Genomic DNA, 26,011 nt, shown 5'->3' with positions numbered 1-26,011 from the left:
TAAAAAGTAAATTCCCTGAAATAAATTTAATGCCTTGAAAGTATACATATATGTATGTGTTTTTCCTATGCAACAAGTTTAAATGAAAGAAGGTAGTCAAAAGGTTAAAAAAATATAATGCTTAAACTCTTACATACAAGATCAGCAAATAATTTTCAAAGGATATCTACCTACATGATATTAAACTTAAATTATAAATGCTTTTATGGTAAACAACATGTACCAAAAATATATTTATTAGACATAATAGGTGCCTAATAAATGCTTGCTAATTACTTGCCTTGAAAACTTGTTTTATAACTCAAAAATACAAATCAAGCAAGATTATATAGTAAAATAAAACAAATCCAAATTTACATATAGAGCCAAGAAATTATATTGAAACAGACTAATAGTTTTAAAGGATACATATACCCGTCATATAATTCAAATTTTTTTTAAAATAGATCTTTGTTGCAGTATAATTGCTTCACAATACTGTGTTAGTTTCTGTTGTACAACAAAGTGAATCAGCCATGTGCATACATATATCCCCATATCCCCTCCCTCTTGAGCCTCCCTATCCCACCCCTCTAGGTGGTCACAAAGCACCGAGCTGATCTCCCTGTGCTATGCAGCTGCTTCCCACTAGCTATCTATTTTACATTCGTAAGTGTATATATGTCGATGCTACTCTCACTTCGCCCCAGCTTCCCCCCATCCCCGGGTCCTCAAGTCCATTCTCTATGTCTACTTCTTTTTTTTTTTTAAATAAAGCTTTTATTTATTTATTTATTTATTTATTTATGGCTGTGTTGGGTCTTCGTTTCTGTGCGAGGGCTTTCTCTAGTTGTGGCAAGCGGGGGCCACTCTTCATTGCGGTGCGCGGGCCTCTCACTATCGCGGCCTCTCTTGTTGTGGAGCACAGGCTCCAGACGCGCAGGCTCAGTAGTTGTGGCTCACGGGCCCAGCTGCTCCACGGCATGTGGGATCTTCCCAGACCAGGGCTCGAACCCGTGTCCCCTGCATTGGCAGGCAGATTCTCAACCACTGCGCCACCAGGGAAGCCCGTATGTCTACTTCTTTATTCCTGCCCTGCCACTAGGTTCATCAGTACCAACTTTTTTTTTTTTTTTTAGATTCCATATATACGTGTTAGCATACAGTATCTGCTTTTCTCTTTCCTAATCAAATATTTTAATATCATGTTTTTTTTCCTGTTACAAAACTAACATGTTCATTTTAGAGAAAACTGGAAAACAAATGCAAAAAGAAGAGAATATGATCATTAGACATAAAGCAACCACAAGTAATAACCACCGTAAATTTTTTAATGTATCCTATTCTGTTAACGCATATGCATGTTTAATTTTCCATGTAAAATGCGGATCTATTATATATTGCCTAGCAAGAAAATTTTTTCATTTAATATTCTGTGCACATTTTCCCATGTCATTAAGAGACCTTATAAAACAAGCTATTTAATTGATTTAAATTACTTGATCGTATGGAGAACCATAATTTAATGTCTCACTGACAGTATTTTTCCAGTTTCTCACAGCATAACTATTACTGCACGAGCATCTTTATATATAAATCTTTTGCACTGTGATTATGTCATGGGTAAATGCCTCAGCCCAAATCCCTACACAGTTATTAACCTTCTCCTTCACTAAAAACTGCACAGAGCTCGGCCTAGCAGACTGGAGTGGTCGGAGCACAGAGCATCAAGGAAACCTACACCGTCCCTTCTTTCCTCCTGCCTATTAATCTTTGACCCAGTGCCCTGGAAGAGCAGCTTGGTTTGACGTCTTCAAGCACAGGTATAGGGTTACCTGTCCCCACCTTTCACCTTTGCAGGGGAACAGACAGAGAATCTTAGGTACAGCTTCACACAAGGGGGCAAATGTCCAGCAAGAGACTGGGGCAGAGGACAGACCACCTGCAACAGGTACAAAAGATTCTGAAATAATGGAAAACAAATAAATGTGTTGGAATCCACAGGCCTGTGCCCTGCTTTCAATATTATCTCTTCTTCTACCCTCTTAACGCCACACCTCAGCCAATTATACGGTCCTCCTCTCACTGAAAAAATTATCTTTGCACTTTGGTATTGTCAGGTGACTCAAGTTAATAAAGGTTTTCTGTATCTGCCGCATACCCATATCTCCCTGCACATATCACAAACACGAGGTGGCCTGTGTGTGCAGTCGGGGGTTGACCAGCACTCCAGGTAAGAGAGACACGTGGGCCAGAAATACCCACCAAGTGCCAGGCAGGCCAACCTGGCCAGAGGGGCTATATGACCTTCCTCTACGCCATCTTCAATTCCCAGCATGAAAGAACTCTTCCAAAGACTTCCCTGTCCCCTAGCTACTTCCTCACTATAGGCCAGTCTTCATAAAGTTAGACATTACCTAACGCTACTCCATATCCCCCATTTTAAAGAAGAGGAAGCTGATTTTAAAAAGTGACCTCTTTTCTAATGGTTTGTATTCCACAATTTTAACCTCATTTTTCTGAAAGTTAACTCAAGATAATCACCCACATCAAACTACCTGCAGAGCAGTTTGGAAGCTGTTAGACCGGTATGGTGAATCACATGACTAATCATGACCATTAGGAGTATTATGACTGTGATATCTTACAGTTACTTGTCAACTGTGACACAAAAGTGCACAAAATCTAGAATGCCTTTTGTTCACCAAAAGACAAACGAACTATACTTTACAGAATAAACTGGCCACCAAAGATAAAAGATAAACTGTGAAGTACATTATTTGCTTACTTTTTATATAACAAGTTTAAAGTGAATATACTGAACTTACTGAAAGTGCTTTAAAATCTCTTCTTCATTTCTATCAATGTATGTCCTCCACGAGAGGGTCTCTCTACAACCAGTGTTATTAAAACAATATGTAAAAATTATTTAGCTATATATTATCCCCTGCAAATAGCATGTCATCAATCTGACCCTGATTAGATAAATTAAGAAGCAAGCATTACATCTCAACCTTTAAATACTGATACACGTGGTATTTGTTCAGAATTAATAGCATTTAGCATGGGAAACTGCTCCTTTTTGTTTGGTCATAGTCACAGAACAAGAAAATGTTATGTGTATAATTGTGACTCATTATTTTAATCTCCTCAATGCACAGTCTTAGTGAATAAACTGCACAATTCTTTAAATGCCTTTCTTTCTTCCTATGTGTATTGTGATTACATTCACAGGAGTGTCATCTTCTGGGTTGTCTAAGAACTACTGAAAACAACAGGAAGAAAACAGCCCTGCTTATTTCTGTAGTCTTTTTTTTTAAATGAAATATATAAGAAATTCTACCACGAGATCTTGATAAACAATAAAATATTCGTAAGCTCTCCAGTATCTGCCTTCAAGTCTTAGAAACACAACTCCACATGCAACACTGACAAGGACCAACCCTGGCAAATGGATGGGACCCCAGGTCCCAGGACTGGCTCAGGGCTCAGGCCCCCTCAGCATGTGGCGGGGAGGGGAGGGAACTTCAACACCAGTCTCCATGAGCCTGAACTCAGCAGAACACCAGGGCAGGTGTCCGATAAAAGTAGAACAAAGTGAATACACAGAATGAAGTAAATAAAGGCACTACAATAGGGGGAAGCACCTATGTCCAGGCAGTAACTTTGACTTAGGTTTCTAAAATGAGTTTAAAAAAAATCTGTATGTGCTATAACAATAAGGCCCAAAACACAGAGAGAACAAGATGATCTCTGACCTTCGGCTAAACCTTCAGCTCCTCACCCAGAATGAGCGGGACACTAAGGAGGACTTTTTCAGTGAACTTAACCATGTCTCTATTCCGAAAGGTATTACTGAAAATATTGGTATTTTTATAAGACCCTTCAGACTAGACTTTTTTTTCAAAGGTATGCTGATGGTCAAGCTGCAGAAGTCCCAGACCAGAATTAAAAAGCAAAGTTATAGGGCTTCTCTGGTGGCGAAGTGGTTAAGAATCCACCTGCCAATGCAGGGGACGTGGGTTCGAGCCCTGGTCCGGGAAGATCCCACACGCCGCAGAGCAACTAAGCTGCTGGGCCACAACTACTGAGCCTGCGAGCCACAACTACTGAGCTCGTATGCCACAACTACTGAAGCCCGCGCACCGCAACAAGAGAAGCCACCGCAATGAGAAGCCCGCGCACTGCAACGGAGACCCAGTGCAGCCAAAAATAAAACTAAAAATTAAAAAAAAAAAAAAAGCAAAGTTATAGATGGTCTCTAACAATCATCCACTCCTATTATGCTGTCAAGGGGATTATCTCCAGGTATCAACAAGGTTCTACGTATTCTCCAAAGGCGTCAAACATGGAACTGTCTCCCAACAATTCTGGAAATTACCTGTAATCTAAACATTCAGGAGAACACAACAAGGATTAAAAACTGTGAACAAAATAGAGATACTACTTTAGAGACAAAAATAGAAGGATCTGGAAACCTCCAACGAAGTTGTATTTCAAGAACAGAAAAGATATAATGGCGAAAAAATTCTTGATGTGGACCAAACTAGTTCATCTCGATTGAGGGAGTGCAGGATAGGATCTTTCGGGTGCTGTGTGCCTTTTCAATCCAACGGCATCTGAACAACAGGACGCCGGGATGGTTTTGGACACAACAACGTAAGAATCGCCCCCGGGGTTGAAGGCAGGGCCCAGCAGGTCTTTATTCTGAGTCCAATAATAACAAGAGACACTGAATGGGAGGTGCTGGGTGAAAACCACTTCTGTGAGGATTATTAGGATATTTGCAATTTCTTTGGCATCTCCTCCCCCTCTCTCCATGAAGACATGACCCCTGAGAAACCGTCCCCCCTCCAGAAGCACTCCCTTCTCAAACCATCCCACCAACAAATCAAACTAACTTAATGTATGAAATACAGGCCCACGCTCCCTGCAGGGGCTGCCAAATACTTCGTGCAACAGCGCAGGCAGAAAAAGATAAAGGGTTTGGGTGGATGGAATAGTGAGTTATAAGGGCAAAGGCCAATGCGAATGTTGACCCGTTAATGGAAGGTCCAAGTGCACACACCTTAGACGCGTGTGATGCAGGACGTAGTCAGACACCAATCAATCACCAGGCCAGTTTTCCTCCCTCACAGAGAAGTTTAACACTTCAGTTAAGAGAGAGACACAGTCCTGGGAATTGATATACACGTGATCAGCCGATTCAGCTCCACACGGCTCTTTTGTTCACTACAAACAAAACGATGTAAAAACACTCCCAAAACTTCCCACAGTGTGAACTGCAAACACACCATTTGCAGCTGCTCAGCCGCGGCTACTGCCCCCAAATCAAGGGAAAGGCTCAAGGAGCGCTCCTCTCCGCTCCAAGTTATCCTGGGCATCTGTGCTCTCATCGCTCGGGAGGTTCCCTGAATCCTTCCGCGCTGAAGTTATTGGCAAAAATCAGCAAACTCCGCGCAACCCATTCCGCACAGTCTCCTGAGCAGACAGCAACCAGCAAGAGGAAACCGAGGCAACTTCCAGGTGATCAAGAGGCCGGGATGCTCCTGCTGAAATAAAAACCACTCGGCCTCCCCGTCCCTAAAAAAACGTCAGGCGTCATTTATTTCAGCCAGGAGTTTTTCTTCCCCCCTTTCCACTGGTTAGTGGGGAACGACACAGGCAACGCGCTCTCGCTTAGTCTGACCATCTGGAAGGAACATCTACGTTTGGTTCCAGGAGAATCACTCTGCCCATCCTTGGAAGCCCACGGGGTGTGACTAGAGAACACAGAACTCAGAGCCCACGCACGGTGGCCACTCCCCCGCCCCGCACCACCCTCGGCATCCAGGGGGCACTGACCTTGGCCCCTCAAGCCTGGACAGACTCACATCTGCTCCCCTGGGTCCCCCAGGCAGCCACTCCCATCGATCAGACAGACTATCACTTCAGGAGCCTTTCAAGCGGCTGGCAAATAGTCTATTCAGAGTTATTTGGGGGGAAAGCCGTGCAATGTTAGCTCATTAGAGGAGGGGGGAGTCACATGCACAACCGCTTCCTTAGGCTTCGCCCGTGACCCTGTGACAGCTCCTGTCTGAGTGGGAGAGACCCCAGGACCCAAGGGAACTTCCTTCTGAATGACATGCAAGCCAGAGCCCCTGCCATCTTCGGGAAGGTTTCTGCTCCCCAGAAACTCTCTGGCTCCTGAATAAATGATTACTGGGATCCCATTCATCAAGTGTCTCTTAAGCCTTCTATTATGAGTCTGAATTTTAAACAGGGGACGAGGTCCTTTATTACATTCCCTAATCCACGTCCCCAGGAACGTTTTTTTCAAAGTTACAGAGTCTGTCTGCAACCTCATTATTATTAGACTTTACTCTCCCTTCCACCACCCAGAACTAAGCTTCACTTTACGAAGACAGCACTGCCTCCAATTAAAAAAAAAAATCTACTGAGAGCAATATTATTAGGAGATCGACTCTATTTCCAGAGTGAAAGTGCCATAAGAGCAATACCCCTTTCTGCCTACCCACCCTTGTAACCTGAGTCCCTCCCTAAGATGGCACCCGGCAGGACAGAGCAGGCAGGAAGCATCTGACAAGTGAGCTACTCCATCGGAGCGCCCACAATGCCACAGGCAAGGCCAATTCCACAGCATAAGCACACAAGCGCGTGGAGGGTCGGCTCCATGACACTGCTCGGCACCCCCTTGAAGTCAGCTGCGGTCAGGTCACTGAGTTCTCCAGAGGATGAGCGCGCCAGTGATGCAGACCCCTTCTGGGGTCTTCGGGTGACCACCTCCTGGGTGCCCCCTCCCTTTCCAGCCAGCCAGAGCGCAGAGATGCCCAGTGGCCTCCCTGCAAGCAGGGAGGCCCAGGCCCGGCGGTGGAGAAACAAGATGGAAGGAACCTGGGTCCCTGAGTGTCACGTGGAGGACAGCAGCCCACCTGCCCAGATCTCAGGCTGTCACACAAGAAAGGAGTCAGCCTGTCTCTTGTCTGGACACTGTATTCTCGAGTCTCTTTTAGAGCAGGCAGAACTACCCTAACCAATACAGCCCCAAGGCAAAGTCTTCGCACACTGTGTGTGTGTGTGTACCTTATATATAAACATTAAACTAGTACTGATGAGAACATTTTTCCTGGTTTTGATCATGGCTGGAGAGGTTTAGCAACTCAGAACTCCAGTAATAGTGGGTATAGCAAAGGGGGCAGTTAATTAAGTCTAGAAATAGATTTTTTTAATTTTTATTTTTAAATATTTATTTATTTATTTATTTAGGCTGCACTGGGTCTTAGTTGCGGCACGAGGGAAATATTTTTTTTTCTTTTTAGTTGCAGTATGCAGACTTCTTAGTTGTGGCATGTGGACTCTCAGTTGCAGCATGTAGACTCTTAGTTGCGGCATGCGGGATCTAGTTCCCCGACCATGGATCGAACCTGGGCCCCCTGCATTGGGAGCACAGAGTCTTAACCACTGGACCGCCAGGGAAGTCCCTAGAATTTTACTTCTTAAGTCAACGAGGATTTTAATTTACCAGCCAATATCTCAACACAGGTGATTTAAAAATCTCCTAATATTTCACGTTTACTTTGTTAGTCTCCACATAGCGTCATAAAACAAAAGTCAGGAAATTTTAGTCTTCCAAATTGTTGCATTTGAACTAGAAATTACAGTCAGCCCTGTACATCCCCAGGTTCCACATCTGCAGATTCAACCAACCGTAGATTGAAACTATTTTTTTTAAAAACTCCGAAAGTTTCAAAAAGCAACACTTGAGTTTGCCACGCACCAGCAACTATTTTACATCGTATTAGGAAGTATAAGTAATCTAGAGATGACTTAAAGTATATGGGAGGATGTGTGTAGACTATATGCAAACACTACACCATTTTATATGAGTGTCCCTGGCTTTTGGTATCTTGAGGGGGGGTCCTGGAAACAATCCCTGTGGATATAGAAGATCAACTGTATTCCTCAAAGATGCCTTATTAAAAACAAACAAACAAAAAAACTTGTTTAAGAAGTTAATCACAAAGCTAAGAAGAAGCTTTGCAAAAGTAGATATATTTTCTTTTACCTAAAGTTTTCCAAGTAGCAGACACAATAAGTGAATAATGTGTCAGGATCCATCTCTTCAGAACCAAGAGAACTCAGCTGAATGCCCCGAGCTGGCCCTGCAGCACGTGTTAGCAAACTAACAAAAGAAGCACCTAGTGGGACCTCCCTGGTGGTCCAGTGGTTAAGACTCTGCACTACCAATGCAGCGGGCACAGGTTCGATCCCTGATTGGGGAACTAAGATCCCACATGCCACACGGCAAGGCCCCCCCCGCAAAAAAAAAGAAGCACCTGGTTTTCAGAATACATAGGAGAAACCCAGGCAGAAAATGGCCCAATCAAATATGCAAATCACACCCCTGTTGGGAAGGGGGAACATGAGACTTTAGAAAAATACACAAATACCTAAAACAAAATTGTTTCTAATATCACTTGACAATATGATCTTTGAAAAGAGCTTGTGACCAAGGTGGAGGTAAGCCAGCCTGGCGTAATATATTTAAAAGTATATGGCAAAGCAGAAATCACTATGCTGAGTGAAAGAAGCCATACACAAAGAGTACACACTGCAGGATTCCATTTATATGAAGTTGAAGAACTGGCAGAACTTACCACTGGGGGTTGGGGCGGGGGGAGGAACAGTGGTTGCCTGGGACGGGGACTGGGAAGGGGCCTGAGAGAACTTTCTGGGGTGGTAGGTATATCTTAATAGAAGTATGGGTTACATAGGTATATACATTTGTCTAAGCTCATAGAATGATACACTTAAAATGTATACATTTCACTCTATAAACTTTGCCTCAAAAAAGAATGTGAGTTTTAAACTCATTTATGGTATGTCTGCTGAAGTGCTTAGCGGTGAAGTGTACTGATGTGTGTTACTTATTTTGAAATGCTTCCAAAAAAAAAAAAAAAAAGAGGGACTGATGGGTAGATAGAGGTGGATAGATCCGTATAATAAAGCAAACACAGTAAAATGCTAACACTTTGTGGAATCTGGGCAGTGGGTATATGGGTGTCCACTACACTAAGTAATTCTTTCAACTTACCTGTATGTGTGAAATTTTGCATGATAAAAAGTCGAGGGCAAGTATACGCTAATATGCTGAGATGTCTTATTTTAGAATCTAAAGGAGAATGCGAATCTTACCCAGCATTTACTACTACTTCCTGCGACATAAAAAGAGCACGCGGGCACCAAATGAACACGTGTCCCAGGGAGGCCGGGGTGGTGGACAAGGTGCTCGGGCTACCTAAGCCCTCACTGTCCGCAGCCATGCTTCCTAAGGCTGCCTCAGTTTAAAACTTTGATTATTCAAAATAATTTCAAAGTGAATCACTTCGGTACATCAATTACCAAAAGTTATAAATTCCTAAATAGAAGGTCTTAAAACAAAACAATGTGACCTTGAATCCCAAATATAATACCACGTGTGGTATTCTCTGGACAAATAACTGAAACAGAGTCAGTGATTTTATACCAAAACATTGTGGTCAAAAGGTACAAACTTCCAGTTAATTAGCTGAACAAGTCCTGGGGGTGTAATGTACCGCATGATGCCTATAATTCATAACAGCGTAAGGTATATTTGAAAGTTGCCGGGCTTCCCTGGTGGCGCAGTGGTTGAGAATCCGCCTGCCGGTGCAGGGGACACAGGTTCGAGCCCTGGTCCGGGAAGATCCCACATGCCGCGGAGCAACTGGGCCCGTGCGCCACAACTACTGAGCCTGCGCTCTGGAGCCCGCGAGCCACAACTACTGAGCCCACGAGCCACAACTACTGAAGCCCGCGTGCCACAACTACTGAAGCCCGTGCGCCTAGAGCCCAAGCTCCACAACAAGAGAAGCCACTGCAGTGAGAAGCATGTGCACCGCAACAAAGAGTAGCCCCCGCTCGCTGCAATTAGACAAAGCTGTGCACAGCAACAAAGACCCAACACAGCCCAAAATAATTAATTAATTTTTTTAAAAAAGAAAGCTGCTAAGACAGTAGATCATAAAAGTTCTCATCACAAGGGCTTCCCTGGTGGCGCAGTGGTTGAGAGTCTGCCTGCTAACGCAGGGGACACGGGTTCAAGCCCTGGTCTGGGAAGATCCCACATGCCACGGAGCAACTGGGCCCGTGAGCCACAGCTACTGAGTCTGCGCCTCTGGAGCCTGTGCTCCACAACAAGAGAGGCCGCGATAGTAAGAGGCCCGTGCACCGCGATGAAGAGTGGCCCCCGCTCGCCGCAACTAGAGAAAGCCCTCGCACAGAAACGAAGACCCAACACAGGCAAAAATAAATAGTAAATAAATAATAAATAAATAAATAAAAAATGCTGGGAGTTATCACCATCATTAAAAAAAAAAAAGAAGTTCTCATCACAAGAGAAAGACAAAACTTTGTAACTGTGGCAATGTTAACTAGACTTTGTTAACTAGACTTATCGTGATGATTATCAAGATGATCATTTGACAATATATACAAGTATGGAATCATTATGTTGTATGCCTGAAACCAACATAATGTTATATGTCAATTACATCTCAAATTAAAAAAATGTTTGCCTTCTATCTCTGATGAGTCCAAAATATTTTCCCCTTTAGGTTTACGGACACATTCTATAACCTTTAGCAAATTACAATGGGGAAAAAATCGAATTGACTACCTTACGTGATAGACAAGTTAATCACCACTCCAAAAATAATGTCCATCACTTCTCTTGAAGTTGCTTTTGTTAATAAAGTTCAGTTTTGGGGTTGCAAAACCCAAACCAGGCTAGGATCTGAGTTTGGTTTTAGGCAGAGTAAGTTCATGGAGACAGTACTATGATCCGGCAAAGGGCTAAGAGACGGAGAGTTTGATTTGTATTTGCTGGTCCCCTGCAGAGCCAGGAGTGGCCTTGCATACAAGAGCCCTTCAACAAAAATTCAAACCCTGACCATTTTCCAAAGCCTAACTCGGGTCCTCCCTTTTCCTTGAATGTTCTCCTGACTATGCCCACCCCACCAGGCCCTCTACCACCCACAGGGTCTTTCCTCTGAAAGAAGCTGTAGTGCCCATCTTACACAGGAATCTTCTAATATACATCACGCGTGGCCATCAGCCAGGCCAGCACACCTACAGTTTATCACCTACCAGGGCAGGCCATTCTACCAAAATCAGCAGGCCTAGGTGGTAAACCATTCTCTTACGTTCTCGTATTTACGAATCAGCACCATGAGGAAGACTGATTCCAGGACCACCCTAAGGTTCCCCTGAGGCCTGAAACACTGACTTGGTTCATTTGCTGACTGTGCCAGACACTTCCCTGGGCCAGAGGACTGGGACACAGTGACCAGGTCCCTGCCCCCAGGGTCTCACACCCTAAGGGCACCCTCTGCTAACCTGGAAATCTTAGCACGCCTAAGTTTAAAGAGACCTCAAGACTGTGTGGCCCCGAGTCCTCATTTGAAAACTGGCTCCTACTCACTGCCCTGGAAGCAAAGTAAGTTAGACGCGGACGCCGAAGCACTCCACCAAGCCCTCATCCCACCTCCGTCTTCTGCAACAGCAAAGAAATGCTACTGTGCTCTTCCATGGGATGTTGCAAATGCTTTTATAAAAATTCTCGTATTTCTCCTTAGTTTTACCTTTTCCAGAAAGTTCAGTTTTGGCCACGCCACGCGGTTTTGTGGGCTCTTACTTCCCTGATCAGGGATCGAAGTCGGGGCCCTCGGCAGTGAATTCCCTGGACCGCCAGGGAATTCCCCAGGAAGGTCAGTTTTTAAATTTATTTTATTTATTGATGTTTGGCTGCGTTGGGTCTTCGTTGCTGCGCACGGGCTTTCTCTAGTTGCGGCGAGTGGGGCTGCTCTTCGTTGCAGTGCGGTGGCTTCTCTTGCTGCGGAGCACGGGCTCTAGGCGCACGGGCTTCAGTAGTTGCAGCACGTGGGCTCAGTAGTTGTGGCTCGCGGGCTCTAGAGCTCAGGCTCAGTAGTTGCGGCGCGCGGGCTTCGTTGCTCCGCCGCATGGGGGATCTTCCCGGACCGGGGCTCAAACCCGTGTCCCCTGCGTTGGCAGGCGGATTCCTAACCACTGCGCCACCAGGGAAGCCCGGGAAGGTCAGCTGTGAACAGGTGAAGGCTTGCAGGGATGGATGGAAAAGGAGTGAATGCTGTCACGAGGCTGCTCTCTGGAGGCTGGGCCTGTCTGCATCCTCCTCCAGGCCCTCCCACAGCGGGAGGCACAGCGGGATAAGTGTTTGTGGACCTAGTGGTGAAGAAAATAGTCAGATGGAAGGCAGTGCCTTCTAAAACCCTCCCAGGGCCTGCTCCTCACTCCTTCCACGTATCCCAGGCCGACTCAACATCCCCTCTTGCGCTTCAGCTCGTCTGGGAAAGAACTGTGAGTTGCGATGCCAGGCTGGGAGGATGGATTTAGAAAGCTCCACATAGCCAGACGCACAGCAACAGCAGCCATCAGACATCACCCAGATTTAACCGGCCTAAAATTAGCAGTCGGAGCAGAGCAGTTACTGCACGGATGGCGTCAGAGCTCTTCTGACTGGCTCACTGCCAGTTTTAAACAAATTGTCCTGCTTTCTCTACCAGGGAAACAATATTTTGGAACAGAGCCAGCCAAGCATTTCCGTGGCTGTTCCCATTCTCGATTCACTATTAATGTCTGATAATTCAGTGACAAGGTGAGCAGAGCCTGTCTGGGCTGCATCTGCAAAGGGACTGTTTTGCTGCAAGCCCTTATGCTTCGGGTGAGTAAAGTACGGTGGAGGAATCCTTTCAAATATTTAAATGCCTGAGATTTATTTAGGGCTTCACATTCAACTGACTTAAACAAAGATGATGCAAATCTAGCGAAGTATAAAGGCAAAACGAAAATTGGTTTCCTCTGCTCCTTCTTTTCATCCTGGCGAAGACTCGGAAGCTAAAGAAATGTTCTCTGCAGGATCACAGCAGCGCCCTCTCACTTCCCAGCAAAGACGAGAGAACCTGGCTCAATCAGCAGAACTGCTGCCTCACCACAAACTACAAAATTCCTCACGAATAACAGACGACCCACTGGCTGACAGAACAGGGCATTTGGAGGCTAGAACAATAGCTCAGAAGCCTGGCCCCGGCCACCACTTCCCGCTTGCAGGGACAGTAGTGGGATAATTCTGGCATTTTCCTCTGCATGCACCTTCTTCACCACCCCCCCCATTTCTTTTATGATTTATTGAGATCAACAGGACCTCACAAAGCATCTAGGCCGCCACAGTGGGCAGAGAGATGGGTTTAAACTCTAAGAACTAAGATTCAGAAAGCCATGTGTGTTCTCGCCTTAAATCTTAGTTTTCGCATCAGTACAGGGGGATAACCCCATCAGTCTTGCAAGGTTCTCGTTCAGCCTGCAAGAGACCATAAATGAAAGTTCAAGCACAGTTGCTGTTTTGAAGTCTACCTTCAGGAACCTCTCTCTCCAGTTCTTTATCCTGTTCCTAAGTCAAAAACATGAGCCTCTCTCTTTCATTCCTCTCATCATTTAAGACTTTTTAAATAGGAAAACAGATCCATTATTCCAAGCAAATGACTTACGATGACCCTCAAATAAACAAAATGGCTGGTAAATTCGGTGATTTTAGTTTTATTTAGGCTAATCTCTCAGCCTCGCCTGCAGCTCTCATCATAGCATACCTTAATACACACATTTAAACAAGCAGGAGTTAGGATGATATCCCCCTGAATTCATGCAATATAGAAATTAGGAGTAGGTCAGGATATTAAGATAAAAGACTTCTACCAGTAAAATTAAAGCTATGCTTACGGAGCACCTACTATATGTAAGGCGTAAGTAATATTCCAACATACTCTGCCATCCTCAAATTAAAAGGACTAAATTAACAGAAGGTGTACAATATACTACTGATCGGTTTTAAAAAATCATTATTTCCTGTAGAAATTATCATGGATTGAGAGAGAAAAGAGAACGTTGCACAATTCAGAAATCCTCTCTTTCCAGTTACCTTTATTAAGGAGTCCAAACCAGGCTTGTAAGTGAACTGCAGCTTCATCTGATTCCAATAAGGCCAAGACAGTGTGCTTATCAGCTGGGATCAGACTTTGAAACCTGGGAAAGGTGTAAAGCACACCCTCTCACCCCAGGGTGCCCACCCTCCCCAAACCACACCCCTCAGAACCGGGCAATAAAGGTCCTGATGTAACAGATGGAACTCTGCTGTTACCCTCTTCAGAAACTACTTCTCCATTTTTACCAGTTTGATATCAGAGTTCAATTACAGGTCATTTCAAGTGACCCAGAAAAGATATAAAGTGAGGCATAAAAGGCTGTTTCGGTAGATCATTTACAATAGAAATAATGAGAACCTTAAGGCAACACTTACTTAGTTCAACAAAAGCCAAGACACACAGCTCTTTCATGTTTAAACCGCGGGCTTTCAATCCTGCCTTTATCAAACATTTGCTAAGTGCGTATTATGTGGCAGAAACCAGGGCAGTATAGGGAATACAGCAGTAATGACCAGAAATGTCCCTGCCCATGTGGCACTTATATTCTATTGAGGCAAGGCAGAAGACAAACACAGAAAAATCAATATACAATATCATGTCAGGCAATGATAAATGCTATAGATTAAAGTCGCTCAGCACACGGGGAGGCTGGGTGGCGTGCAGATGCCCTGCCCTCCCATCATCCCTTCCAGCCCACATGCCCTCCAGAGGCTGGGACACTGGCCTCCCTTGCACGAGGGGTGACCGTGTGCTACCGTTCTAGCCAACATTAATCTGCACTTTCAAAGTTGTTCTTACTCTTCAGAAGTTTCTGGATGAGCAAATGATGAGTTACGTCCTTCTATCCTGATTCTGGGCCTGGTGTCAGCTGTGTGTCGATAGTACAATGCTCCCCAAACAGTTGAGTTCAACTAGAAACATTGCAAGGAGGATGGTATCCTCCATCACACTATTATTCTCCGCCCCCAAAAAAATTTAAACCTCAAGCTAAGCAACCCACAAACAATTCTGGAAGAAAACTGGCCAAGGTAAAAACCAACCTCAGGAAAAAGAATACATACAGTAAATAGAGGGTCCATGAAGGGTAGAATCTGTCTTAAGCTTCCCTCACAAGACCCTGCAGGCCCCCTAGAAATTGTTTCCAAACAGCTGTGAACTCTAAGCAGAGAGGATGGGAGAACAGTGGTCTCGGGACCTGGCCCACACATTTCAAAGGGTAACGAGCAAGCCTTTAAGATGCAAAAGAAAATACTCCAACATTCATTTTTGTTTATTATCAGCCTTCTCAAAATTTATATTATTATGTTTTATAGTGTCCATATCTTAGCATGGGAAAGTTTTACATATATACGTATATATATATATATATATATATATACACACACACACTATACTGTACATATACACACATGCACAAACACATATAGACAGACGTGTGTATGTGCACATGTGGACACTACACACAGGAGATTCTGTATAGATGGGATGCACACTGGAAAAAGTTTAGAGACCCCACTACAAAGAAATAATTGTTCTTTGGATTAGGGCATTAAACACTCCAAACAACAGCATGTGTCCTGTATGAAGCATCCAAAGTGTGATTGCTAAAATTTCTCATTAGAAGCTTTAATATGAAGAGGACTGTATCCCCACCCTATTCCTGAACCATGTGAATATCCACTGTTCCACAGGGCACCAAACGGTTATCAAAACCCCCCTGAAGACAGCGAAAGCAATCATGCAGACTGCACCCGCTACTGTGCCCTAAGCATTACAGTCAGAGATTTTTTTTTTAACGTCTACACAATAGTTTGTCTCAGCATACATAATTTTGTGTTCACCCAAGAGTTCTTACTTTCCACGGTAACCATTTTTAACACTAGCTCTTTACCTAGATTTTTTTTTTTTTTTTTTTTTTTTTAACTTCAGAGTAATTGAATACACCACTGAACAGCCTGCTTTGGACTACTCTGATTTCCTAAACAGCTCAACTAACTGGGAGCTTCTTCTGGCGGATGTAGCAACTACGCAACAGTGAAAAATAGGGAGTAATCCAATCGGTAGCACTCAAGGCACCCCTTATGGCTGAATGCTTATTTGTGAAATAGGAACAAATAAGAGTACCAACTAATTAAAACACTGGGAAACTGGGAAAAGGTGGTTCTCGTCCCCAGCTATCTGAAAGCAATTCAAAAGAAGACAATACCAAACTGCAAGATGAGTTTAGGCAAGTCCACAACATTCTGCTTCTTCCCATCTTTTTAGTGCCTGAGGCCTCCAGAGGTCACAGTTCACAGTGTGGCCCTAGCTTCTCTGTCACTCAGTCAGTCACTGAACATCTATTTCTTAATCTCCCACCACGTAGAGCACGGTTCAAGTTACTAGGGACACACTGAAAATGAACTCAGGTCTTAAGAGTACCTTGGTCAGTAGAACCAGCAAAGATGGCCTGACGTGCTCTTTTGGGATATCTGTGTGGAAGAGGCATGCAGTAATGGGCTAGTTATAAGAAATTAGGAGCATTAGTACTTAACTATAACCAAACCTAGAAGGAAAGTTCCAGAGACACCATTCATAGTTCAGCCAGTTTAACAATTCTATCAGCAACTTAGGTAAGATATAAAAAACAATCCGATCTAATGTGCAGACAGCCTTTGTTTGAGAGGGCAGGCAAAGGTGCTAAATAATAGTATCAAACTCCCAAAAGCATCACGGGAAGGACAAGCTAAAATAAAGTTAGACAAAGTCCAATAAATGTTAGGTCTTGCAGTGACATTAGGACAGGATGGGAAGATGTGGCTTCAAGACAGCATGTGATTAGGACCCAGGGGTTTGAGTGAGGAAACTCACTGAGTCTGGGTAGAAAAGTGAATGTGAACTTGGACCGTATCAGTGCAGGCAGGACATGCAAGCTGAAGGAAGGGCTCCCCTATTCTACTCTGCGCAGGTCAAGGTGAGTGGGAAGACTTTGGCTCTGAGCCCCACTTGGACAGGTATTGTCCAGTGAACAACTGGAACATCTGTACAGAAGGATTAGTTCTGCAGGCCACCAAGTGGGGAGGGGGGGGAATTCAAATAAACAGGTAGAATTAGATTTCGACTCTACAGGTAAAAAACACCTCCTAGTGGTCAAAAACATGAGAAAGGTGGAACTCTCCACCCCTTACTAGATCACGTGCAGAGTATATAAAGGGATCCAAGCATCAAAGAAGGGTTAGTTGAGCTGGTCATTGATTTCCAAACCCTGGGTCTTAGTGAAGTTTTCACTGGTCTGTGCAAAATGAAAAGTGTCTGTGTATGGGTGAGTATATATGCACATGGGGGTAATTTTAACCAATACCCTCTCTGGATGGGAAAAACTTTCTTTAAGTCAGCATGCATACTCTTCCTTTTTTTTTTCTTTTCTTTTTGGTGTATCAGTGTGAAATGCATTGATAGTAGACAGTAACCGCTGTTGTAAATCTTCAATATATCTATACCACAACATAGTGATGAATCTGACAATCCCTAAAATTTGATGTGTTTCCGATTTTTAATTTACAGGTAGATAAAAACAAAAAGTAAAGGAATGACATAAAGGGACCTTACGGACCTTTGTGGTACAGAGAGGCTATGACAACTAGACTCAAATTACTGCATCTCTTCTTCTTTGCTATCACCCAAGTTGGCTATACAATGTTGTACAGGGGGAAAAAAAAATATATATATATATATATATATGTGTGTGTGTGTGTACATATACACATATCTCAAGGAATTAGGTTATGCTAAATGTGAAATCTCCCAAGAAACAGAACCTCTACTGTGGGTAATATCCGGCTCCCCTGGACCACTCTTTGGAACCAAAGTTTATGAATCAAGTTCAGAAAGGATCAAAATAATTTACCTCTGAAGTTCTGAAGCGTTTAAATTCCTATCACACTGTTATCCTTCCTTTAAAAGGGGTCACAGCTAGATGTGATTGCAACAGAAAAGCAATTTCTGAGTCACTGATTTCCAGGTAAACTAAGTAAGCTATAACTCTCATGAATGTTCACACACAAACTTTCATAAACCAAAGAAAGAAAAGACACAATCGTGAAAAAATATAAACTACCCCAATCAGTCATTTTCATTAATCCATACATTTATTTGAAACATTAAAGAAACCTAAAATTTTGGTGCTGAAAGGGATCATGAAAAAACTTTATCCAAACTCATTTGTGCCAGGCACTAGAGGCAGGAAGCTAGAGAGGTTCCTGTCTTTCTTGCCTAATGCTCTTTCTATCCCATCACCCTGCAAGGGAACTAAGTACATTCACAGAAGGAGAAAATGTGGAACACGGTTCCCTATATTCTTTAGGCCTGTACTTCATATTTCATGCAAGTTCAAAACAGATTTAAAAAAAAAAAGAAAACCCTTTGCTTTTCAGCTAACAATAACAGTCTGAATTTTCTTCAAATTCAGCATATCTTTGAAGGGATTTGTAATCCTAAACCGTCACCTTAAGTAGATCGTAAATTCAAAGGCTCAATGCCTTCCTCAATCTCACAAAAACAAACAAACAAACAAACAAACAAAACACCTTTGCATCTACCAATCATGACTGGGGTTTGGGGGCTGTATCAACATAAACACAGTTCTTTGCAAAGTATGCAGTAAATTCAACCCCTTTTAAACTAGTTTTGATGACCAAACACAGCACTTTCAAACCAGTTTCAATTACCAGACAATTGCCCTTTCAAGATAGCTCACTATTATTTTCCTCACTTTGAAGAATAGATAGATTTTCAAAATGAATAACCCAGTAACCCTTTTGCCTCAGGTAAAGAGATCCCCCAAGGTGCACAGGTGTTTACCAAGCTCAGGTATCAGGGAACCCTTCTAAGTACCATTCCAGTCTCAAGAGAAACGAAATAAAACAAAACGTACAAACCCTATTACACAGCTTTAACTACAATAAGTATCATAATAGTCAAATCCTGATACTGATAATTTCCCTCTTACATTCCTGAAAATTAAAGCTCTTTGAGAAAGACTAAGATTTAAAAACATCAAAAGCATGTGATGGAAAATATACACTTAAATCAACTAGGGAAAATCTGCAGCCCATACTCTAAAGCCAGAAGCTCCACTTCCATTTATCTCTTGCTTTATTTTCCAGACCAAATGCTTACAACTGCTTCTTATCCAAGTTCATTTCACCCCATCTATAGGTAGCATATGGGTACTGATAAAAGCTGTTTCTGATTTCATTTCATTCCCAACTTCCCAGATGTTTGCGAGAGAGGTTGTGTTTTTTTTTCCCCCCTTCAGCTATTTGCGAATATGCTCTAATTTAGAACCAACAAATTTAACATATCATATTTTAGGCTGGGCACGACACACAATAAATAACAGCTATAAGGAATGTCGAGATATTTCACCAGCTTATAAATAAGTTTGCCTACGTAGGCAAGATTTGGACAGGCTGCCATGATCTTGTTTTAGAGAAAAAGTACTGAAAACACATAATTGAGAACCCGATGTTACCAAAATGGCCAACTACAGGCCATTGTACTTTAGAAATGAAACACGCGATATCAACTGGGGAGAATAAAGATGGCCCCAACACAATCCTTGGTATGACTCATGCATGTATACTTCAACTCCATCTCAACAGAGCCTTCAGGAAGAATCAGTGTTATGTGTACCGAAAACTCAAGAAAGACTGCACTTTCTCAAGAATAATATTCTTTTATATTTCTCTGAATCAAGCAATGAACTACTAAATTAAGCAGAAAACATCCTTAGCAGAAATGTTATAGAAATAGAATTACAAATCTCACTGTAGCACTTTGAATTCCTCAAGTCAAAACAGACATCCTTAAATTTGTGACTAAAGACAGTAACCAAGTTGTCCCTTGAAATCCATCTTTAGGAATGCCAGAAATAATAGGCCATCTTTTGATGTCTGCACAAATATTGGTTTTATAGGGAAGTAATGTATTTCAAGGAAAGCAACAGTTTTGGAGATTTTTTTTTTTCTCCCATTACTAACTGGAAAACTGGAAAAATTACAACCTGGATTGCAGACAGGCAACTCAAAAGCGCAGTTTACTAAATGCCTGTCATAAGAAAGCCATCTAGTGTTAACATTTAGAAATGAAAACTGCAGACAAAAGAGGCAAAGAAAAGAAACATCTAAGTGACTATTTTGAACTTACTGAGCAAACCTATGAGAATTTCTCCCCAAGATTCTTTGTTTACAAAAAAAAAAAAAACACAAAGTCCATCCTTATCAAAAACCGTGTCTAAATCTAAACAAAATCCCAAAACTGTACAATTGCAATTTTTACCAAAATCAGGTTTTGGTGACCACCATTCCGTGACCAATGCACTTGATGTTTCCAATACTCACGCTGGAGTCATCCTGGGCTGAATTAATTTAACCGAAGCAGGTTAATGATGACAAATATCTCCCAGAGGAGTCATGCCAACTTGTTTTCTCTTCCCGAGAAGCATCAGCTCTCGCTGGTAGACGATGAACCGAGACTGATTCTTTGGGTTTGCGGCGCGGTTGAAAATTAATCTGTAGGTGCTCGTGGGGATACTCCGGGAACCTGGCCAAACGAGCTTCCACGAAACGGGGGCCCGAGGAGGACCGGGAGCGGAGGATGGAGCGAGACGCGGAGCCGGGGGAGCCGGGGAGCCGTCGGGCCCCGAGGAAGGGCGCTCGCCGGCCGCTGGGACCTTACAAAGAGGGGCGGGCGCCGCGAGGGCTCGCGCCCCGGGCACACGCCGTCCCGGGGAATAAACCCCGCAGCAAGTTCAGCAAGTGACCCCGCCCGGCGCGCCGGGGAACCGCGCCGGGCAACCTTTTTCTCTTCTCTCGGGTTAGTCACGGAGAAGTCGCTGCGCGCCCCGAGAGTCCTCCTTAGTGCTCGCGTCTACGAGACGGGAATAACCTTTCAGCCGATCGATAAGTTTGAGAACGAGCGGCGGCGGCTCCTCTCCCACCCCCGGCTCGGGAGCGCGGGCGCATCAGCCGGCCGGACCCTCGCCCCGCGCCCCGGCCCCCCGTCAGCCCCCGAGGCGGCCCCGAGGGCGGGCCCTTCACCTCGGGACGGTCCCCGGACACGACCCGGAGGCTTCCGAACGGAACCCCCCTCGCCCCGAACGCACCTCAGAGACGCAGTCCGCCGGGACCTGCTACAGCCCGCGAGCGCGCGGCGGCGCGTACCGGGGTCGCCGCCTCGCCGCCCGCCTCTGCCCGGGGCTGCCCATCGGCCCGGACCCTGCCCGCGCCGGGCTCCGGCGGGAGGCGGCCGGGACCCGCCGGCTGCGGCTGGAGCGGTCGGCCTGCGGTCGGGCGGGCGGGCGGCCGGGGCGGGGGCGCGGCGCTGCTCCTCCTCCTCCTCCGTCCTCCTCCCGCTCCGCCGGCTCCTCCCGGGCGCCCGCTCTGCCGCGCCGGCTCCCGACACCTCCGCCCGCCCGCCCGGCGGCACCGCCCCCCGCCCGCCCCGCGGCCTCCCATTGGCAGCCGCCTGCCGGCCCCCTCGGCCCCGCCCCGCGATTGGGCGCGGGCGCCGTCCGTCCCGCCGCCCCGCGGGGCTCGGGGCGCAGCCGGTGCGCGGTTCCCAGGCCCCGAGGCGCGCTGGAGCGGGGCGGCCGGGAGGGGCTCGGCGGTCTTCCTGCGGAGGGCGCTGCGCGGGGCGCAGCCCACCTGGTCCCGCAGTCCGGCGGCGCCGTCGCCGTCCTCCTCGGGACTCGTTTTCACCCCTCCCTCTGGCACCGATAAGTTAAAAACCCCGAATCTGCTGCGGGGATGTCGTAATTGGTGTCTTCCTGCGTTCTCAGTGACAGCTGCCGAAAATTCTTACTGAGCAAGACATAATCTTTTTTTAATTCCTACAGTTTGAGAAATGTGATTCTTAACTGGGGAAATAGATGTGTCTTGGGTTTGCACGTTGAGCCAACCAAACCTGGCACGTTGGCCCCGCAGTGACGTGCCATCTGCTTTGCCCTGGCTGCCTCGGCCTTACCGGCGCTGGTCATGGCTAAAGGTCACTGTACTGAGGAAGTCCTGAACTTCCTTTGGTGGTGGAAGATAACGTTGACGGCTACGAGATGAACACGGGGGCTGTTGCGCTTCTTAAGAAACTGCAGGCCTGGAATCATATCAAGAAGGTTTGTGCCTCTGAGCAAATGCGCGCTGGCAAAGGGCAAAGTGAGACACCGCGGGGTGTGCACGGCAGGGGACCCTGCATCATCTGTCATGGGGACGATGGTATCGAGGCCTTGAGGAACATCCCTGGCTCCCTAATTCTCCTTTCCCTTTAAAAGGAATGATTCTGCTTAATGTAAGCAAAACTGAACGTTTGGGAACTTGCTCCTGGTGGGCACCGTTTCAGATTTCCTTTCAGCAAGTCAGATGATCTGTAGGGCACTTGGAGTCCTTCAAGAGTAACTACCACCTTCCCATGCACAAGACGCTCAACACAGACCTTGGCAGAACCCTGGAAAACCCCAGAGCACGGCGCAAGAAGAGTCATCGCAGCGTCCTGAAGAAGAATCCGCTGAAAAACCTGAGAATCATGTTGAATCTAACTAAACCCACGTGCAAAGACCGTGTAGCTGGGCATCATTCTTCGCCAGGCTGAGAATCACAAACTCCAGGTGGATAGGGCAGCGGCGGCGGTAGAAGCCGGATCCGATGGGGAGGGGTTCCAGGCAAGAAGCCTTTTGTAGGGAAGAAAGGAAAGGAGGCTGTTGGCATAAAGAAGCAGAAGAAGCCTTCGGTGGGGGGCTGGGGGAGGAGGCCGCAGCTACCAAGAAACCGGCCGCTGGGGAGCCCGCAGAAAAGAAAACCCACCACAGAGGAGAAGAATCCTGCTGCATAAACTTAGATGTGTTTATCCCTTGAAGGTCAAATCATTTTGGACAGCTCACTTTGAATAAAGACCTGATCAGAGAGGCAGTGAGAAACACACACACAAACACACACATACACACACACACACGCCCTCGAATCTGGCTCCGCGCCGCCCCCTGCCAGTGTCCCTGCCCCGCCTCCGCTCTCTGGAGTGGAGAGAATCGCGCCCGCCGGCGCTTGGTCCCCGCGCCTCCCCCCATCCCACCCCAAAGAGCCTGAACGTCGCCACAGCTGCCGGGCGCTACGCAGGCACCTGCCACAGGACGCCGCAGGATCGCCGCATCGCTGTGTTCACAGGAAGACCGCGGGGAGGGGCAAGCCCTACTGTGTGCCGACCCCCGAGGGCGCCCCGGATCACCCAGGCGGTCCCCTGACCCCAGCAGCTGTGGTGGGAGGACGCACGGAGCATCGCGCAAGAGGTCAGGTGGTGCCAGCGCGCAGGAATGCTGCGGAGCCTGGAAGGAGGCTGGGAGAGGCGTGGTGTCCTGGCGCCCCCGGCCCAGCCCCTGGGCCCGCCCACCCCGCCTCCAGGCAGCCCTCCACCCGAGGGAGAAAAGCTCTTGGATCCTGATCTTGACGAGGAGAAAGAAAATGAACTTTTGTTACCCTCCTTTTCTACTTTGCCAGGAGATATTGATCACCCAGGAGGAAGCTTTACCTGAAACGGTTCATGTAAATTGCTCGACACTTGAATTGGTTGCTGAAACATTAAAGGATCTCAGAGGACTTTTTTAAAGCTATACAGGAGTTGATTCTGCCTAAAGGGACCAGTAGCAGGAAGAGACTCTACCTGACCTTCCAGTTCCACCGTAGGATTTCCTGAGCCGGCTTTACTGTGGGAGAGCTGCTAGGGCTGTGTTTCCTGAGACTGGATTCAGAGTTTTCAGTTCCTCCTTTTCTGGAAGCAGAATTCTTCCTGGAGAGATCATGTTGTCTGTACCTCCCTATCCCAAATTCGCCCTAAAACATAACCCTCTTAAGAGTTAGAGGTGGTCCCTCCCATGCTATATTTCTTTGTGATCCAAAGCCTGTAAATATTGTACAGCCTTTTCTATCTGTGTAAAATAGGGGCATACAATATGGGAATGCGTATAATCAAATGCATCAGAGAGCAACGTTTTGACATGACCAGACTCCTGAGTTCTCCCAACTGTCACCTCATTAACAGCATTTACCAAGATTGTCATTTATTCATTCAACAAACATGTATGGAGACCCTGCGATGATCCAGAGGTGCCAGGTGCTGGGGATATAAACCCGCAGAGGACATGGGCCCTGCTTTTCATCATCGCGCCATCTCGCCTGTGCCCATCCCCGTATCTGGCAGATGCTCTACGAGAGGTATGGACACAGGAGCAGCCTTGGAGGGACACTTCCTGCAGAAGCCAACAGAGGATAGACCGCCCCCCCCCTTCACAGCACTTTATCACAGTACTTCTCACTCTTCATGTAACTGCACATGTCATTATCTTTTCCACTGTTCTGTAAGGGCCATGAGGAAAAGAGCCACTTCCCCCTGAGAGTTTGGACTCGTAAAGCAGTGACTGTGTGGGTCCATGGGTTGTCACCAAGGTGGCTCTTGGTGCTGAGGCTGTATTGTCCACTGTCTGATAGATAAGGAGGACGCTTTGACCTGTTCCTTAATGACTATAATGATCAGATAAGGAAGTCTTTATCTTTTTTATTTCATTTTATTTTTTTTTGCTCAACAACCAAAATATATTTTAATAGAAAATAAACAATGCTTATGCAAACACTATAAATATAACCAATCATGAGGTGACTGCTCTGACATACGTACGTACATTAATTTCAAAATATATCCACGGTAAGTTTAAAGAAAAGTGCTTACAGACAAGGTTCATTACTGCGTCAGGCATAACTAAACTATTAAAATAAAGATATGAAGTCCAGGAGTGTCCAAAATCTTATGGGAGGACATCAATTGGTTAATTTCATATATATAAACATTAGCAATAAGGCTAGTTGTTTTTTTTAACTATTTAGTTTCTATTGGACTACAGTTGATTAACAATGTTGTGTTAGTTTCAGGTGTACAGCAAAGTGATTCAGTCTAGATTTGCAAACTAAAATTGAAATAACCTAAGCCCTTGATCACTACCAAAGTTGGCGGCATTTTTTTAAAATGCTTGTAGCTGCCAGTAAACAGTTGTGTGCATTTATGAAAGTCCTTGAGAGTTTCTGGCATTCCCAGAACCACAGGTCACATGCAGCCCTCCAGAACGTTCTAGGCCTCAGCAAACATGACCAGGCCCCTTGGCCAGGCCTGGCCAATTCTGGATGGTGGTGATCCGACCCAGGGCCAGACCTACAAAGTGTCCGCCTTCTGGCAGACTGTGAGATCTTCAAGAGGCCAAGCCGAGGGATGATTTGCGATCATCTTCACCAAATAACATATTCTGGAAATCCTATTAGATGTAATGCGTATGTCCTCCCTCGCTGGTCTTTCCTGCAGCCCTCTTGTTTCTTGCTCTTTCAGGGAAGGGAAACTTAGGCCGGAGTCTGTGGAACTGCAGCATCTGTTAAGATATCAGTTCATCATTTTGGCCTTAGAATATCTTACTGAAAAAAAATTCTTTTTTCTATTAAAGCTATAAACTTCCCTAAAGTTTTAAAGAAGAATATCACTCTGAAGTGTGAAAATGTATTTGCCTAAAAACCAGGGTGAACGATCTTGTGTTTCATCACCTTCACCTTCCCTCAGGTCAAGACTCTCTTGTTCTCAGGCAGAGATAGAGACACAGATGTAGAGAATGAACAAACGTATGGACACCAAGAGGGGAAAGCGGGGGTGGTGGTGGGATGAATTGGGAGATTGGGATTGACATATATACACTAATATGTATAAAATAGAGAACTAATAAGCATCTGCTATATAAAAAAATAAATAAAATAAAATTCAGGAAAAAAAAGACTCCCTTGTTCTCTAAACCTGACTTTCTGTCTCTCAAGTCTTTTTTTCCTCCTATGAATTTCATCATGCTCTAAGAACTCCTAAAGCAACAAACTCAAGGGAGTAAAGCTCTTTGCACTTCTGAATCAGCACATCAACTCCCTCTGAAATAATTCCAACATCAATCTTAC

General features: G+C 45.3%; 1 protein-coding gene, 1 non-coding gene and 1 pseudogene across 8 annotated transcripts in view; 2 read left to right on the top strand and 1 right to left on the bottom strand.

The window, feature by feature from the left end:
• SIPA1L2 (signal induced proliferation associated 1 like 2) overlaps nucleotides 1-21,275 on the bottom strand; it is a 219,495-nt gene extending 198,220 nt beyond the window's left edge. For 5 of the 7 annotated variants that reach the window (XM_036828104.1, XM_036828108.1, XM_036828110.1 and 2 more), the window contains exon 1: nucleotides 20,393-20,563. The gene's annotated coding sequence lies outside the window, so the exon portion shown is untranslated. Of the gene's footprint in view, nucleotides 1-20,392; nucleotides 20,564-21,156 lie in introns of those variants that run through there. The other 2 variants (XM_036828105.1, XM_036828106.1) reach the window with 2 other exon arrangements.
• Nucleotides 3,726-25,711, top strand: LOC118882426 (annotated as a pseudogene).
• Nucleotides 8,189-8,261, top strand: TRNAG-ACC. The gene has a single exon. It is a non-coding gene; the product is annotated as a tRNA-Gly (tRNA).
• Nucleotides 25,712-26,011: the final 300 nt, after the last annotated feature.

The sequence above is a fragment of the Balaenoptera musculus genome, chromosome 16 (genome assembly GCF_009873245.2).
Source record: "Balaenoptera musculus isolate JJ_BM4_2016_0621 chromosome 16, mBalMus1.pri.v3, whole genome shotgun sequence".
Classification (NCBI taxonomy): domain Eukaryota; kingdom Metazoa; phylum Chordata; class Mammalia; order Artiodactyla; family Balaenopteridae; genus Balaenoptera; species Balaenoptera musculus.
Note: the sequence above shows the minus strand (reverse complement) of the source record. Positions and strands in the feature narration are given on the sequence as shown.